Source organism: Amblyomma mixtum, chromosome 7 (genome assembly GCF_055824585.1).
Source record: "Amblyomma mixtum isolate Tamu chromosome 7, ASM5582458v1, whole genome shotgun sequence".
Taxonomy (NCBI): Eukaryota; Metazoa; Arthropoda; class Arachnida; order Ixodida; family Ixodidae; genus Amblyomma; species Amblyomma mixtum.
Genome location: NC_143018.1, coordinates 65,714,469 through 65,733,364, shown reverse-complemented (window position 1 = coordinate 65,733,364; position 18,896 = coordinate 65,714,469). Strand labels below are relative to the sequence as shown.

The window sequence follows — 18,896 nt, the reverse complement described above, 5'->3', positions numbered from 1 at the left end:
AAATAAGACCGAAAGTCCCTCTGGTTCTAGTAGCATTGCTCTATCTATACATACCAAAAGCATCTGGCAACTCTAATTTTTGGCTATTTCACGCGCCCAGACCTCTTCGCCTCTATAAAATGATATTACTTTAAAATAAAACTTTAAGTTATTGCTATTTTGAGTAAACAATTCTGTTTACCATAGCACAAAAGTTTTACATGTTTAAGCCTTGGGCACAATATTAAGAAACTTTTGTAAGAATGTTGATTGAAAACATAGCGTTTTGAAGTGTAGTGGTTGGTTCGGAAGCTTATAAATGCAGAATGCAATGCTTCTCAACTGTCAGCGGAGGTCGGTCCGGATCCCATGAGCTGCCACTCCGTCACGTTCTTTGTCTCGATATAGGAATCTGCTGAATCACATCTCGATGGGAGTATTTGACCGATCTTTTTGTTCGCAGAAATATTTGTAACTATTTCTGTTTTATGTTGTGAGTCGCTGCTGAATCAGAACTCGAAGGGAGTATTTCACCGATCTTTTTCTTCGCAGAAATATTATTAGTAGCAAGTAAAAAAAAATCGCAAATGTGTCGTCAAAAACGAAATTTTGCTGGGCTAGGTAACTTTTATCGCCAATAATTGGCGCACAGAACGAAAGAAATTCCTTCTAGGCTTATTTACGTTTAGGAGTCGCGGGATTTTGAATCATGAAGCCTAGGAAGTTTCGCAGGTGTTACGATTTAGGCGCCCTGGTTGCAGCGGATTCACACGTGCGGGTCGCGAAAGTCGCAGCTTTTCGTAGTGCTCAGGAACCGCAACTAACTGACCGAAATTGTCTTGGATTCGCCAGTGTGGATGTGCCCTTACACCGGTTTGTGAAATCACGACTTTCTATCAGAGGAGCAGATTGGAATATCCCCCTCCCAAGCCCGCGCAAGAGCAAGCAACCACTCTCAGGCAGCTCCAAACGCGCACATTCCCATTCTCCGCAATACTAGCCAAAATTCATGCAGAATGCAAAAGCTGCGGAGCGTACGCTAACCTCAACCACACCATGTGGGCACGTAAACACCCTTTCAGCGGAATAACCACAGAGGAGCAGTGGGAGACCGCGCTGCGCAGCTCGGACCTGTGATAGCAAAAGTTGCTCACATTGAGCGCTCACCAGGTCGCCGAGATCCAAGAGATCAAGGCCACCAAGCGACAGTAGCCCACCTGCGCCAGAAGGGAGCCTTCCTCTTCAAAGACTCTATAAAGTTTATTCTCTATCTCACATCTCGAGCACACGGGGCAAAACATTGGAAATGTGCAATTTAGTCGTGTTGCAAAGGGATGGAAAAGAAAAAAAAATGTGGAACGCTTCACGATTTTGCGTGTCATCCTTGCGCAGGGGCCATGCTAATCTTCTCTGTATCGTTCCAATTTTAGTATATGTACTTTGGAAGTACAACACGCTAGCTTTCCTTCCGGTATATATAGCCAGAATAGGTAGAGAAAAACCTGCAACAGTTGTCTTCGGTGAATATTTTAAAATTGGAAAATAACGCCTCAAATTATAGCATTCAGTACAAAATAGTAAGCAATTTTCACTTCGTGCACATAACATTGTTAGTTAATTTTTTTAATTACATGCATTATCTTTGCTTTATTTATGTTTTGATTCTTTCAAACACAGAAGAAAGCGTCGTGATGGCTTCACTACAATGCATTACTTCATTGCCGCCATCTGGCGGACATCCTTGCGACTCATATACTGCCCGCGTAAATTTAAAAACAGACGTCACGGTGTTCTGCCGCCAGAAGGGAATCGTCTCATTTCGATGCTTCGTTGCTCATACTGTTTTTATTAGTAAAATAAAAAAACTGTGTCATTACGGGGAAACCTTGCAGACCGCGGCGAGCTTTAGACAAGTCGAGCAAGCGATCCAATTTAACGCTCACTAAATTATGACAACGGTGGCTGTCGTTTAGCCAATGGAGTTAAAACAAGGGTGCAGCTCTTCCCAATCGGAAGGAAAACTGTTTTTTAGCCTAAATATACGTGTCAGCCTCGCCAGATGAGTCGATAACCGGTTGCCGATCTGCCGTGCGGTTAATGTAGCAGCTAGGCTTTGCTCACAGAGCCACCTCGCACGTATTGTTCGTCTATTAATAGCTCATAGTTTGAACATCTCCCGGTTCATCAGCTTCGCGAATGCTGCCAAAGCAATTCGACGGCGCCTGATATTGAAGCATTCAGTGCCTGTGCATTACCGAACATGTTTGAAACTGCTTTTAACCAAGTTCCTGTCTTCTGGGTAGCAGGCAACAACACCGGACAAAATGGGCACCCCAGTTCCTATAATACAACATATAACGCTATTTGTTAATTTTTAGCATTACAATAATGTTCCATTCTTACTGCGACTCACATAACAATTTTATGACATTATTTTAATGTTCGGTGCTATCTGGGTTGTTACGCTAGGAACGGAAGCGTTGCCTGTAGGTCTTGCCTGAGGAAACGAAGCCAGAAAACTTTAAAACTGATTTTCGCAGAACTCTCTGGGTCTTTTTGGGAAACGATCAGGACAGACGGACAGACGCCGTTCATAGAAAGTTATACCAAGAATACATTAGGCGCTGAGGCCAACTCCATGTTATTTTAGCCTTTGCAATTTCTTGTAGCTGGTAGCTGGTAGAAACAGGTGTTTGTTCTAATATTAAGGCAACGATCTGGTACCACTCGCCAGAGTCAAGTGTATGCGTGTCGCTCACCTCTATGTAGTATGTGGCTTTCAGTTTTTTTTTTGTTTATTTTAGTTCTTGAGCAACCCACTTTCCAGAATCAGAACTTTATTTACGTTTTTGTTCTATGGCCCGATCAATTAACTTCCATGCTCCGATTTTAGTATTTCATATTGCAACCACTGCTATCAGATATGACCATAAACTGATCTTCCTAACAAAAGCGAAGATTAGCTACATGTGACTTTTGGGCTCACAGCTGTCTAGTACACAAAAAACAACAACTAAAATTGTGTTCTGAAATAGCGTCGGAAAAATAAGTCCTCCATGATGATAATCCCTTATTGGGCGACACTGAGGGTCCGTTGGATCTTTTTGCAGCTCCTATTGAACTTTCAGGCATTTCAGGTCTAAGCTTGATGGACCGTTGAGCTGGGCAGCATTAATTTCCTCCCACCGCTCAGTCCAACGTTGGCTCAGTCTTCAGTTCTATCCTTTCCATTTCCCTGTTGTGGCCTTCTCCTTCATGGCTCCATTATCTCCAGGGTTGATTGCGTGAACTCTGGTGGAGCTTGAGTACGTGTTGGCGTCTCTTCCACCAACTTTTCGAAAATAAGACCGAAAGGTGCATCTCTAGCTATACACCCCAAAAAAACTGGCAACGCTGCCAGACTTCTTTGCGTCTAAAAATGAGATTACTTTAATATAAATCTTTAAGTTATTGCTATTTTGAGTAAACAATTCTGTTTACTATAACACGAAAATTTCACATCTTTAAGATTTGAGCACAATATTGAGAAGCTTTTGTAAGAATGTTGATCAAAAACATAGCCATTTAAAGTATAGTGGTTGGTTCGCAAGCTTATAAATTGAGAATGCAATGCTTCTCACCTGTCAGCGCAGGTCGGTCCGGAACCCATGAGCTGCCACTCCGTCACGTTCTTTTTCTCGATATAGGAATCTGCTGAATCACAACGCGATGCGAGTATTTGACCGATCTTTTTGTTTAAAAAAAAAAGTCTAGTTTATTTATGTTTTGAGTCGCTGCTGAATCAGAACTCGATGGGAGTATTTTACCGATCTTTTTGTTCGCAGAAATATTAGTAGCAAGTAAAAAAAAAATCGCAAATGTGTCGCCAAAAACGAAATTTTGCTGGGCTAAGTAATTGGCGCACAGAACGGAAGAATTCGGTCTAGGCTTATTTATGTTTAGGAGTCGCAGGATTTTGAACCATGAAGCCTAGGGGGTTTCACAGCTGTTACGATTTAGGCGCCCTGGTTACGGCGGATTCACACGTGCGGGTCGCGAAAGTCGCAGCTTTTCGTAGTGCTCAGGAACCGCAACTAACTGACCGAAATTGTCTTGGATTCGCCAGTGTAGACGTGCCCCTACATCGGTTTGTGAAATCACGACTTCCTATCAGAGGAGCATATTGGAATATCCCCCTCCCAACCCCACGCTCGCGCAAGAGCAAGCAACCACTCTCAGGCAGCTCCAAACGCACACATTCCCATGCCCCGCAATACTGGCCAAAATTCATCCAGATATATACTCTGCAGAATGGAAAAGCTACGGAGAGTATGCTACCCTTAACCACATCATGTGGGCCTGCAGTAAAAGCCCTTTAAACGGAATAACCACAGGGGAGCAGTAGGAGACCGCGCTGCGCAGCTCGGACCTGTGGCAACAAAAGTTGCTCACAGAGAGCGCTGACCAGGTCGCCGAGATCGAAGAGATCAAGGCCACCAAGCGACACTAGCCCGCCTGCGCCACAGAAACTCTATAATAAAAGTTTATTCTCTATCTCAGATTTCGAGCACATGGGGCAAGACATTCGAAATGGGCGATTTAATCGTGGTGCCAATCAAAAAAAAAAAATGTGGAACGCTTCACGATTTTGCGTGTCATCCTTGCGCAGGGGCCATGCTAATCTTCGTTCCAATTTTAGTATATGTACTTTGGAAGTTCAACACGCTACCTTTCCTTCCGGTATATATAGCCACCATACGTAGGGACAAACCTGTAACAGTTGGCTTTGGTGAATATTTAAAAATAGGAAAATAATGTATCAAAATCTAGCATTCAATACCAAATAGTTGGCAATTTTCGCATCTTGCACATAAAATTGTTCATTAACATTTTCAATTCCATGCACTATCCCTCCATTATTTATGTTTTTAGTGTTTCAAAAGGAGAAGAAAGCGTCTTAATGGCTTCACCACAATGCATTGCTTCTCTGCCGCCATCTCGCGGACATCCTTGCGACTCATATACTGCCCGCGTAAATTTAAAAACAGATGTCAGGGTGTTCTGCCGCCAAAAGGGAATCGTCTCATTTCTGTGCTTCGTTGTTGTTCAGTTAGTTTTTATTAGTAAAAAAAAAAAAAACCTTGCGATTACGGAGAGGCCTTGTAGACAGCGGCGAGCGTTAGACAAGTCGAGCAAGCGGTACAATTTAACGCTCACTAAATTATGACAACTGGGGTTGTCGTTTAGACAATGAGGTCAAAACAAGGGTGCAACTCTTCCCAGTCGGAACGAAAACTGTTTTTCAACCTAAATATAAGTGTCAGCCTCGCCAGATGAGTCAATAACTGGGTTCCGATCTGCCGTGCGGTTAATGTAGCAGGTTTTGCTCACAGATCGGCACTCACACGTATTGTTCGTCTATTTAATAGCGCATAGTTTGAACATCTTCCGGATCATCGGCTTCGCGAATGCTGCCAAATTCTGCGACGGCGAAAGATATTGAAGCATTCAGTGCCTGTTCATTACCGAATATTTTTGAAACTGCTTTTAACCAAGTTCCTGTTTTCTGGCAAGCAACACCACCGGACAAAATGGGCACCCCAATTCCCCGTGCCTACGTTAAAGCTAATGATTATAATGCTACATTTAACGCTATTTGTTAATTTTTAGCATTACAATAACGTTTAATTACATATGGGACCTTATTACGACTCACGTAACAATTTTATGGCATTGTTTTAATGTTTGGTGCTGTCTGGGTTGTTACGCTAGGAACGGAAGCATTGCCTGTAGGACTTGCCTGAGGAAACGAAGCCAGCAAACTTTAAAACTGATTTTCGCAGAACTCTCTGCGTCTTTCCGGGTAACTATCAGGACAGACGGTCAGACGGTGTTCATAGAAAGTTATATCAAGAATGCATTAGGCGCTGAGGCCAACTACATGACATATATTACGCTTCGCAACTTCTGGAAGCTGGTAGCCGGTAGAAGCAGATGTTTATTCTAACATCAAGACAAAGATCTGGTTCCACTTGCCTAAATGAGTCATACGTATGGTTGTCGCTCGCCTCCGTGTAGTACGTAGCTTTCTTTTTTTATATTTACTTTAGCTCTTGTGAAACCCAGTTTCCAGAATCAGAACTTTATTTACGTTTTTTGTTCTAAGGCGCGATCAAATAACTACCATGCTCCGATTTTAGTAATTCGTATTGCAACCACTGCTCTAAAATGACCATAAACTGATCTTCGTAACAAGCGAAAGTTAGCTACATATGACTTTCGAGCTCACAGCGGTCCAGTACATTCGTCACAAAAAAAAACTAAAATTGTGTTCTGAAATAGCGCCGGAAAAAAAAAGTCCTCCATGATGATCATCCCTTATTGGACAACACTGAGGGTCCGTTGGATCTTTTTGCAGCTCCTACTGAACTTTCGGGCATTTCAGGTCTAAGCTTGACGGACCGTTGAGCTGGGCAGCATTAATTTCCTCCCACCGCTCAGTCCAACGTTGGCTCAGTCTTCAGTTCTAACCTTTCCATTTCCCTGTTGTGGCCTTATCCTGCATGGCTCCATGTTCTCCGGGGTTGATTGCGTGAACACTGGTGGAGCTTGAGTTCGTTTTGGCATTCTCTTCCACCAACGTTTCGAAAATAAGACCGAAAAGTCCATCCTCTAGCTATACACCCTGTTGCGCCTTTGGCACCCCACCCTAGTCACCACTGTTGGGACTTGGGCATCCCTCCGCTGCCACCACTGTTGGGACTGACTATCCCACCGCTGCCACCACTGTTGCGCCTTTGGCACCCCACCCTAGTCACCACTGTTGGGACTTGGGCATCCCTCCGCTGCCACCACTGTTGGGACTGACTATCCCACCGCTGCCACCACTGTTGCGCCTTTGGCACCCCACCCTAGTCACCACTGTTGGGACTTGGGCATCCCTCCCCTGCCACCACTGTTGGGACTGACTATCCCACCGCTGCCACCACTGTTGGGACTGACTATCCCACCGCTGCCACCACTGTTGCGCCTTTGGCACCCCACCCTAGTCACCACTGTTGGGACTTGGGCATCCCTCCGCTGCCACCACTGTTGGGACTGACTATCCCACCGCTGCCACCACTGTTGCGCCTTTGGCACCCCACCCTAGTCACCACTGTTAGGACTTGGGCATCCCTCCGCTGCCACCACTGTTGGGACTGACTATCCCACCGCTGCCACCACTGTTGCACCTTTGGCACCCCACCCTAGTCACCACTGTTGGGGCTTGGGCATCCCACCGCTGCCACCACTGTTGCGACTTGGAGCGTCTCAGTCTGCTGCCTCTGTTCAGCAGACCTGAGCGATGAACGGTCGATGCGACGGTTAGTGAACTGACGTTTATGTACAATATTCACAAGGCTTTTTACAAGATATGTACAAGGGCCGTGAGCACAACGGGCTTGGACGAGGCCCAGCGGAGAGCGCCTCTCTGGCACGATGGCGTGTATGCTGCCCGTCTGCTACCGCGTCTCAGTGTGGCTCTCTTCTTATAGCCGCCGGTGACCGTTGCGTTCCTCTGCACCAGGCGTTCCTCTGCTCCGATAAGGTCACGCCACAGGCCACCGCTCGGATTGGCTCGATCCGACGCTAGTGAGGAGGAGGAGGAGGAGGAAGGGTCTGCGCCGGCCAGCCAGGATGGCTCGTTGCAAGCCGTGCCATGGCGGCGAGTCCGGGCCTGCTTTGCGCGTCGGCGGGCGCACAGGTCTGGTTCCCAGACAGGCCAGACGCCACGAGGGTTCAGGCACAACAACCCCAAAAGCAACTGGCAACCCTATCTTTTGGCTTTTTCACGCGGCCAGACCTCTTTGCGTCTATAAAATGAGGTTACTTTGATATAAAGATTTAAGTTATTGCGATTCTGAGTAAACGATTCTGTTTACTATAGCCATGGGCGTCCGGAGGGGGGGGCAAGGGGGGGCGGCTGCACCCCCCTGGAAAATCACTCACTCGAACCGTGAGTGATGGCCGCACGCCAGGGGCAGTGGTGCGCTCAGCCAAAAGGGTAAAAGCAGCCCCGCTTCCACGCTTTGGGGCACATCTGCGAAATGCCGCGTTCGGGCGCGCGCCGACCCGCCGTTTTCAAACCACGCCATCGTTAGTTCTACAAAAGGGCGACCTGTTGCACACATGCAGCGGCACCGGCGAGCATGTATTTCGAGCCGTCTTGAGATGGGTGTCTGTTTCTTTGATCTCTAGAGAGATAGCGACATGGAGGCAGACAGTGCACAGGGCATGTTGTTCTCGCCTTCGTCGCTCGCCGGCCACCGATGAATTCTTTAGGAGGGAGGGACAAATCAGCCGTGTCCACCCCCGCTTTGTCGGGCTGCTCAGGGGCAAGCGGGGGCGATGTGTTGGCGCCGCCGCCGCTCACTGTCTCCTCCGATACGGGAGAGCGCAGTTCGGTAGAAGCGCCGCTTTCAGAATCTTCGGCAAAGGGGATTAGCTGCTTTTGTTCACGGCGACGCAGTCTCCGGAGGCGCCCCCACACCAGCGTTCCTTGCGTCTTCTCCGAAAACCAGCGCCTTTGGTCAACGCAGCCCGATGGCGCCTGCCTGGCTCGCCTGTCACCTCTGGCTGGGCCTCAAATCCCAACAGGGCCCATGTACTGTGCAATGTCAGTACATGGTAAAGAGACCCAGGTGGTCGACATTATCCGGAACTCTGTACTACTCCGTCCCTCATAGCCTGAGTCGTTTTGGGGCTCTGAACCCCATAAAAATACAAACAAATTTTCCGACCGGAGTGGCGAGTGTCCCTTCCCCTCGGAAGTCGCGCGGCGTTCCTTTCACCCTCAAAGTGCGCATTCGGGGATATTCCCTAGCACGTGTGCGCGCCTCTGTGTTTGTGCTTCGGTGTCTTCAGTGGCCGGTTGTCAACGAAGGTGAGAACAACTACGACAGCGGACGAGAAAACGACGATCGGCGAGCAGTGTGTGTGCGGTTGCTCGACTGTGCGGATGCGCGAGCAAGATGGAGCGAGGTGTATGAAGCGGCGAGCGTGCATTTATCTTGTAAATAAGTTTTCGTTGTATATATAGTCATCTTTTAATTTCACCATACGCGTTCAACCGTTTTTCCAATCAATGTGTATGATGAGTGTGCACCGAGAGCGTGTAATGAAGCACGGAAATGAATTTATCACCCGTGTAATTACGCAATTCGCCCGGAAAAATCCGAGGCGCCTACAGTTGCTGTTCAAGGAAGACTGACGAGGGACTGTAGTTGCGTGTTTGTAAACATATTGTGCTGTGTGCTGGTCATCAATCCGGGTGAGTCGAGAACCCGTATGCAGCAAGACTGAGCACTCTTATCCACGAAGTGACAGTATCTTTTTGCATTTTTTAGTAATTTTAATTGTTTCTTCGTTGATAAACTCCAATATACCTCTCCTAGCCACGCTTTTTTATTTATATATAAATAAATGAATTTACTCCGCAAATAGCGCCTTTTTGCTACGAACATACCCCCCCCCCCCCCCCCCTCCGGCGCCAAGAACCAATGGAGCCCCCCCCTGCAAAAAATTCTGCGGACGCCCTTGACTATAGCACGAAAATTTTACACGTTTAAGCTTTGGGCACAATATTGGGAAATTTTTGTAAGAATTAATGTTGATTAAAAACATAGCGTTTTGGAGTGTAGTGGTTGCTTCGCAAGGTTATAAATAGAGAATGCAAAGCTTGTCACCTGCCAGCCGAGGTCGGTCCGGAGCCCATGAGCTGCCTCGCCGTCACGCTCTTTGTCTCGATATAGGAATCTGCTGAATCACATCTCGATGGGAGTATTTGACCAATCTTTTTGTTCGCAGAAACATTCGTTCTAGGTTTATTTCTATTTACAAGTCGTTGCTGGATGACAACTCGACGGGAGTATCTGACCGATCTTTTTGTTTGCAACAAAAAAAAAAATTCGTTTTAGGTTTATTTATGTTTATGAGTCGCTGCTGAATCAGAACTCGATGGGAGTATTTTACCGATCTTTTTCTTCGCAGAAATATTTGTAGCAAAAAAAAAAATCGCAAATGTGTCGCCAAAAACGAAATTTTGCTGGGCTAGGTAACTTTTATCGCCAATAATTGGCGCACAGAACGGAAGAATTCGGTCTAGGCTTATTTATGTTTAGGAGTCGCAGGATTTTGAACCATGAAGCCTAGAGAATCTCGCAGCTGTTACGGTTTAGGCGCTCTGCTTGCGGCGAATTCACACGTGCGCGTGTCGCGAAAGTCGCAGCTTTTCGTAGTTCGCAGGAACCGCAACTAACTGACCGAAATTGTCATGGATTCGCCAGTGTGGATGTGCCCTTACATCGGTTTGTGAAATCACGACTTTCTATCAAAGGAGCAGATTGCAATATCCCCCTCCCAACCCCACGCTCGCGCAAGGGCAAGCAACCACTCTCAGGCAGCTCCAAACGCGCACATTCCCATGCCCCACAATACTGAATGCAAATGTTGTGGAGAGTATGCTAACCTTAACCACATCATGTGGGCCTGCAATAAAAGCCCTTTAAACGGAATAACCACAGACGAGCAGTGGGAGACCGCGCTGCGCAGCTCGGACCTGTAGCAGCAGAAGTTGCTCACAGAGAGCGCTGACCAGGTCACCGAAATCCAAGAGATCAAGGCCACCAAGCGACTGGTGACCACCTGCGCCAGAAGGGAGCCTTCCTCTTCAAAGACTATAAATAAAACTTGTTTATCCGCTCTCTCACATCTCGAGCACATGGGCAAGACATTATAAATATGCGATTTAATCGTGTTGCAAAGGGATGGAAAAGAAAAAAAAAATGTGGAACGCTTCACGATTTTGCGTGTCATCCTTGCGCAGGGGCCATGCTAATCTTCTCTGTATCGTTCCAATTTTAGTATATGTACTTTGGAAGTACAACGCATCGACTGTCCTACGGGTATATATAGGCAGCATACCAAGAGACAAACCTTGTAACAGTTGCCTTTGGTGAATATTTTAAAATCAGAAAATAATACCTCGAAACCTAGCATTCAGTACAAAATAGTTGGCAATTTTCGCATCTTGCACATAGAATTGTTTATTAAGTTTTTAAATTACACGCACTATCTCTCCATTATTTATGTTTTGAGTGTTTCAAAAGGAGAATAAAGCGTCTTGATGGCTTCACCACAATGCATTGCTTCTTTGCCGCCATCTCGCGGACATTCCTGCGACTCATATGCTGCCCGCGGAAATTTAAAAACAGATGTTGCGGTGTTCTGGTACCTCTGCCGCCAGAAGGGACTCCTCTTATTTCTGTGCTTCGTTGTTACTCAGTAAGTTTTTATTACGGAGACGCCTTGTAGACCGCGGCGAACTTTACACAAGTCGAGCAAGCGTTCCAATTTAACGCTCACTAAATTATGACAACGGGGGTTGTCATTTAGCCAATGAGTTCAAAACAAGGGTGCAGCTCTTCCCAGTCGGAATGAAAACTGCCTTACAAACTAAATATGCGCGTCAGCCTCGTCAGATGAGTCGATAACCGGGTGCCGGTCTGCCGTGCGGTTAATGTAGCAGGTTTGCTCACAGAGCCACCTCACACGTATTGTTCGTCTATTAATAGCTCATAGTTTGAACATCTTCCAGTTCAGCGGCTTCGCAAATGCTGCCAAAGTCTTGCGACGGCGCAAGATATTGAAGCATTCAGTGCCTATGCATTGCCGACCGTTTTTGAAACTGCTTTTAACCAAGTTGCTGTCTTCTGAATGGCAGTGAACAACGCTATTTGTTAATTTTTAGCATTACAATAACGTTGCTTCACAGCATATGGAACCTTATTACGATTCACGTAACAATTTTGTGGCATTATTTTAATGTTCGGTGCTGTCTTGGTTGTTACGCTAGGAACGAAAGCATTGCCTATAGGACTTGCCTGAGGAAACGAAACTAGAAAACTTTAAAACTGGTTTTAGCAGAACTCACTTCGTCTTTTTGGGTAACGATCAGGACAGGCGGTCAGACGGTGTTCATAGAAAGTTATACCAAGAATGCATTAGGCGCTGATGAAAACTCCATGTTATTTAACCCTTTGTAATTTCTGGTAGCTGCTAGCTGGTAGAAGCAGATGTTTATTCTAATATTGAGACAAAGATCTGGTTCCACTTCCCTAAGCAAGTCATGTGTATGCTTGTCACTCGTCTCTATGTGGTATGAGGCTTTTAATTTTTTTCCAGTTTATTTTAGTTCTTGAGCAACCCAGTTTCCAGAATCAGAACTTTATTTACGTTTTTGTTCTATGGCCCGGTCAATTAACTTCCAGGCTCCGATTTTATTTTTTCACATTGCAACCACTACTCTAAAATGACCATAAACTGGTCTTCCTAACAAGCGAATATTAGCTACATGTGACAAGGGTCCAATATATTCGTCAAAAAAAAAAAAAGAAACTAACTAAACTTGCGTTCTGAAATAGCGCCGGAAAGAAACTCCTCCGTGATGATTATCCTTTATTTGACTTAAAATTGAGGGTCCGTTGGATCTTCTTCGAGCTCCAATTGAACTATCAGGCATTTGAGGTCTAAGCAGGACGTAACGTTGAGCTGGGCAGCATTAATTTCATCCCACCGCTCATTCCAACATTAGCTCAGTTTTCACTTCCATCCTTTACATTTCCATTTCCGCCTTCTCCCGAATGGCTCCATGTTCTCCTATGTTGATTGCGTAGACTCTGTTCGAGCTTGAGTACGTGTTGGTATTCTCTTCCACTAACTTTTCGAAAATAAGACCGAAAAGTCCATCCTCTAGCTATACATACGAAAAGCAACTGGCAACCCTAATTTTTGGGTAGTTCACGCGGCCTGGCCTCTTTCCGTCCATAAAAGGAAATTACTTTAATATAAAGCTTTAAGTTATTGCTGTTTTGAGTAAACAATTCTGTTTACTATAACACGAAAATTTCACAACTTTAAGCCTTGAGCTCAATATTGAGAACTTTTTGTAAGAATGTTGATCAAAAACATAGCATTTTGAAGTACAGTGGTTGGTTCGCAAGCTTATAAATAGAGAATGCAATGCACCTTACCTGTCAGCGGAGGTCGGTCCGGATCCTATGATCTGCCACTCCGTCACGTTCTTTGTCTCGATATATGAATCTGCTGAATCACAACTCGATGGGAATATTTGACCGATCTTTTTGTTTGCAAGAAAAATTTCTTCCAGTTTTCAGTCGTACGATGGTAGGAATTTGAGCGATCTTTTTTGTTCGCAGAAATATTAGTAACAAGGAAAAAAATTCGCAAATGTGTCGCCAAAAACGGAACGTTCGCTGGGCTAGATAACTTTTAAATATTGGCGCACAGAACTGAAAAATTAAAAGCTTTTCGTAGTGCTCAGGAACCGTAACTAATTTATCGAAGTTGTCTTGGATTTAGTAGTGTGGAGGTGCCCTTACATCAGTTCCACACCTCGAACACAGGGGACAAGACATTCGAAATGTGCGATTTAATCGTGTTGCGAAAGGATGGAAAAGAAAAAAAAAATGTGGAACGCTTCACGATTTTGCGTGTCATCCTTGCGCAGGGGCCATGCTAATCTTCTCTGTATCGTTCCAATTTTAGTATATGTACTTTGGAAGTACAACACGGTGCCTTTCCTTCCGGTATATATAGCCACGATATTTAGAGACATACCTGTAACAGTTGGCTTTGGTGAATATTTTAAAATAGGAAAATAATACCTCAAAACCTAGCATTCAATACAAAATAGTTGGCAATTTTCGCGCCTTGTACACAAACTTGTTTATCAACATTTTAAATTCCACGCGTTACCTCTCCATTATTTATGTTTTGAGTGTTTCAAAAGGAGAAGAAAGCGTCTTGATGGCTTCACCACAATGCCTTGCTTCTCTACCGCCATCTCGCGGACATCCTTGCGACTAATATATTGCCCGCGTAAATTTAAAATCAGATATCGCGGTGTTCTGGCACCTCTGCCGCCAGAAGGGAATCTTCTTCTTTCTGTGCTTCGTTGTTGTTCAGTATGTTTTTATTAGTAGGAAAAAAAAAAACCTTGTCATTACGGAGAAGCCCTGTAGACCGCGGCGGGCTTGAGACAAGTCGAGCAAGCGGTCCAATTTAACGCTCACTATAAATTATGACAGGTTGTCGTTTAGCGAATGAGGCCAAAACAAGGGTGCAGGTCCTCCCAGTCGGAACGAAAACTGTTTTTCTGCCTAAATATATGTATCAGCCTCGGCAGATGAGTCGATAACCGGGTGTCGATCTGCACCCTGCGCATCTAACTCCAGTGCGACGCGCGCGCCACTGGCGGCAGCGGGCGCGTCCCTGTCAGGAAGGCGGGGGCAGTCAGACAGCTCCCGCTGTGTTGCGCGCGCTGTCGCGAAGCGGTTGTGTGCCTCCTTCCTGAGCACAAAATGGCACATAACAACAGCAGGACACACTGCTGTGTTGTAGGATGCAATAATACGTATATAAATTCGCCTCGGACAAGGTTTTATGGATTTCCAACGCGACATTGGGAGACGGCCCACCCTTCGCGACGGGCAACACGCGCGCGCTGTTTCTGGTCAAACAATGGTCAAACCCGTACGGAATACGCTTGCTTGACTCGTGCATTACCTCCTAGACAGGTTTTTGAGTCATGGAAAAATCAGCAGACTGGGAGGAATGCTAATGGCTCTCTGAGAATCCTTCCCTCTTCTTGCACCCACGATTTCCGGTCATTGGCTTGGCTGTCAACAATAAGTGAGCTTAAAAAACCTCGCCGAAACTCGCCCGCAGTCACACCTTAGGAAGGAGCCCAAATTTTGCGCTGCAAAGAATCGTTTACCTTAGTTCTAGCTATGCGCAGAATCCTTGCTCGCTTTCACTGCGCCTTGTCGTCCAGCGTCTTTTTCGACAGTAAAGGCAAGTTTTCAGGGGCAACGGCAACATGCTCCTGATAAATCTTTGCCTCTACGTCTGAACGACTGGGTGATAATTTAGTACAATAATAATATATTCTAATGTCGAAGAGTCTTTTGCTAAATACGTAGACATTAAACAAGCCTTGCAATGAAATTCCGCTTTTTGAGCACAAGCTTTCTGCAAGAATCCTCCATGAAATGGCCGGGATACTCTTTTTTTGGAGAATCCCAGTCGAAAAGTTTTGTTTTCCGCAGGAGTTTCAGTGCGCACAGGCGCTTCGCCGCAGCTTGCATTTCTCTTCTGCTTGCAAAAGCTCGTTCATTAGACATTTCATATCATCAAAATGCTGGCGCACGTGTTGCAGCGATAATGACCTGACAGTTGCTGAAAAAATGAAAAAATATGAGTGGCAGATTACGCAATGGGCACATCATTTCAAGGCGTAGTTTGGACAGGGTATTCCACATCGAACACCGAAGGTGCGCAAACGAGAATGTTATGAAGTCAGGTTTGCGCCGTTCGCTCAAAAGCTTGAGTTTTCTAATTACCTTCAATGTTATGCCGCCTGGCAGGCTTTGAAAGTTTCGAGTAAGCCTTTTTAAATGCAAGACACCCCATGCTTGCGGGCGGCTTGTTTTGGAGAGCGTTTCACACCGCTCCAAAAACAAAGCAACGGCAGCAGCGTGTTAACGTTTGCCTACCTTGCAACTGCAGCCCGCGGCAACAAGCTGTCTACTGGAAGATAGCTTCATGAAAAAAACTGAATGAGAGTGCAGCGCTGACAGACATTAGATAGAAATATTTCTTAGCGTTGATTTGATCGTTTTCGGTGGCGCAGTGATGCTTGTCTGCGCAATGCACCGGGCTGCTACTTCGCTCCCGTCGCACGACACCACCTCTTTCACATTGTGTACATGGCCTGCTTCAGAAAGCTTCGTTCCTTTCCTGACGTTCGCTCCTCGAAAGAATTTTTCAGCCTTATGAAAGAATAGGTCGAAATCCCGCTTCTACGAACAGCGGCAGCCGCTAGCAGACGCCATCTCTTCGAAGTCGCGGGGCGAGCCTTCCTGACAGGGACGAGGAACTGGCCGCGCGGGGGAGCTGAACGCAGCCTCGACGGTGGCGGTGCCTGGCGGGTGCAGGGTGCCTATAGCAGGTTTTGGTCACAGAGCCGCACTAACACGTGTTATTCGGCTATCCAATAGTTCATAGTTTGAACACCTTTCGGGTTCAGCGGCTTCGTGTACATGGAGAATGCTGCTGAAGTGTTTGTCAGCGCAAGATATTGAAGCATTCAGTGCCTGTCCATTACCGAACATTTTTGAAACTGCTTTTAACCAAGTTCCTCTCCTCTGGGTGGCAGGGAACAACACCGGACAAAATTGGCACCCCCATTCTCCATGCCTACGTTAAAACCATACCCAGCATTTCTGGACAGAAGCATTTTTCAGCGGGGAACCGTTTATGAACTCAGTTTTTTTCGTAGAATGGAATGTTTATTTATAACAATCAATATATCCAGAGGTCACCCGATGGCAGTTTTAGTTTTTTTCTATTAACTGTTTGATTGCGATCCGTGGAAACACTTTAAAGAAAGATTTAGCTGCATATGAAAAGAATGGAACATTACCTTCAATATTTCCATAACAGTGTCTTACAATTTTCCAATTTTAAAATTTCTGTCCGAGAAAGTTGCACATGTAATGATACAACATACAGCTAGGGTGTTTCACCTAAGACTTTCTGCAATTTTTAAAAATAAGCTATTTGAATTAGATGCGCGCTTTTTCTGGCATAGCATTGTCAGTGGTGTAGTACAACATAATGCAGCTAATACGTGCGAACTAGCAGGCTTGTTAACTAATGTTTAATAGTTAACTTTTAAACTATTACCGTTGGGCTCCTTAATTATTGAGAGGCATGTAGCCCACCGTAAGTAATGTCCATATTCATTTTTAGAATTTTGATAACGCGATTATCCTCGGCGCTGTGGCCCAACAAATTTTGGCTATTTCGACGAGTTGGGTTCACTGGAGAGGTTGCTTTGCCTGGAAGCTTCTCAAACCGCATGTATTTTGGCGCGATGACTAATTTACCGAAGTTGTCTTTGATTTAGCAGTGTGGAGGTGCCCTTACATCAGTTCCACACCTCGAACACATGGGACAAGACATTCGAAATGTGCGATTTAGTTACGAAGAGATGGAAAAGAAAAAAAAATTTGGAACGCTTCACGATTTTTTTTTGTTTAACTACGAAGTTTCTGAGAAAGCTGTATAGCTTTCCTTTGTAGCCGTATGGCTGCGCTTGGGTGGATGCCAATGAGTAATTCGTTCCAATTTTAGTATATGTACTTTGGAAGTACAACACGCTACCTTTCCTTCCGGTATATATAGCCACGATATTTAGAGACATACCTGTAACAGTTGGCTTTGGTGAATATTTTAAGATAGGAAAATAATATATCAGAACCTAACATTCGCTACAAAATTGTTGTCAATTTTCTCTGTTTGCACATAAAATTGTTATTTAACTATTTCAATTACCCCTATTATCTCAGCATTATTTACGTTTTGAGTGTTTGAAACGGAGCAGAAAGCGTCTTGATGGCTTCACCACAATGCGTTGCTTCTCTACCGCCATCTCGCGGACATCCTTGCGACTAATATAATGCCCGCGTAAATTTAAAAACAGATGTCGCGGTGTTCTGGCACCTCAGCCACCAGAAGGGAATCTTCTTATTTCTGTGCTGCGTTGTTGTTCAGTATGTTTTTATTAGTAGGAAAAAAAAAACCTTGCCATTACGGAGAAGCCCTGTAGACCGCGGCGAGCTTGAGACAAGTCGAGCAAGCGTGATGTCCCCTCCAGCACATGCTTCAATCGCTGCAGCTTAAAACCTGAAGAGAATGCAAATAAAGTTGTTTGAGGTGCACACCTTGAGTGAAACAGTTACTGCGGCTTTCCTTCTCACACGGGCAATTATTATTAACGAGAGGTTAAATACCGGAGCGCACAAATGACTCGAGGAGCAAGTCGCGGATCAGTTTGTTGCTCAGAAAGATCAATGCTTCATAATTGGTCATATGAGGAGGAAAACCGCTGGACACCTGAAACAACTTAATTTACATAACGTACAACAGCAGAGATAACAGGCATCGTTGAACGTAATTCCGTCAATGAGTAATTACTCCCTTATTCCTGTAATACAGTAACACGGGATAGAATAGGGCTAATGTTATGGTGAGACTGAGTAAGGAATGACAGCAAGGGTGTCGCCATAACGGCGCAAGAACAATACAACACAACGCGACAAAACAATACAATAACCGATACCAGGACTGCAAGATTGCCGACCCTGCATTTAAATACGAATAGAAATTCACATGGGATTTGGACACTAAACCGCTGCTTGGGCTGTGCTGGAGGTTTGCTGCAGTCATATACGACCTTGAGGCGACGGTGATCGTGCTTGCACCGCGGTCGCGTGAAACGACATGAGTGGCGAGCACCCATTTCACCCGCCGAAGCCTACGGGCGGCAACTGCTCAAAAAAGATCTTTCCATTGTTTCCTTCGGACCAGCTGGGGTGAGCCGTCCCGTAAGCACGGTCTTACGTCTGGCCAAAACCGTTCCCGTTCCCTGGATCTGCACGCGAGGTCAGCTGGGCGCCTGCGAGTTGGGCGCCCGTGTGGTTGGGCGTCCGTGTTGGGCGCTCTCTCCGCCCACTCAACGTTGGTGACTCAGTGCCGCAGCCGTAACACGCATTGTAATTCCCACATCGACCTCATTTGTATTACGCAAGTGTCCGTTAAAAGTGGGCAAAAATGAAGTTGCTGCGTTTGTACTTCACCATTCGTTTCAGTTGCACAATGTGTCGACCCTGCGCTCCACCATTCTCTTAAAGGTACTCTGAAACTCCGTCTGATGAGAGTACACAAACAAGATCAATTACACCATTCTATCGTCATAAACACTTGAGCCAAATAATACACTTATGCACGCAGCAGATAACCCACTATCGTGCGAG

The 18,896-nt window shown here is 45.6% G+C and overlaps 3 non-coding genes and 1 pseudogene across 3 annotated transcripts; all 4 read right to left on the bottom strand.

Moving 5' to 3' along the window:
* Positions 1 to 1,326: 1,326 nt before the first annotated feature.
* On the bottom strand, positions 1,327 to 1,429 carry LOC149336352 (U6 spliceosomal RNA). Its single transcript, XR_016284677.1, has one exon. It is a non-coding gene; the product is annotated as a U6 spliceosomal RNA (small nuclear RNA).
* Positions 1,430 to 4,582: 3,153 nt separating this feature from the next.
* On the bottom strand, positions 4,583 to 4,677 carry LOC149336351 (U6 spliceosomal RNA; annotated as a pseudogene).
* A 6,100-nt stretch (positions 4,678 to 10,777) lies between these two features.
* Positions 10,778 to 10,880, bottom strand: LOC149336350 (U6 spliceosomal RNA). The gene has a single exon (XR_016284676.1). It is a non-coding gene; the product is annotated as a U6 spliceosomal RNA (small nuclear RNA).
* Positions 10,881 to 13,480: 2,600 nt separating this feature from the next.
* On the bottom strand, positions 13,481 to 13,583 carry LOC149336349 (U6 spliceosomal RNA). Its single transcript, XR_016284675.1, has one exon. It is a non-coding gene; the product is annotated as a U6 spliceosomal RNA (small nuclear RNA).
* Between the last annotated feature and the right edge of the window lie 5,313 nt (positions 13,584 to 18,896).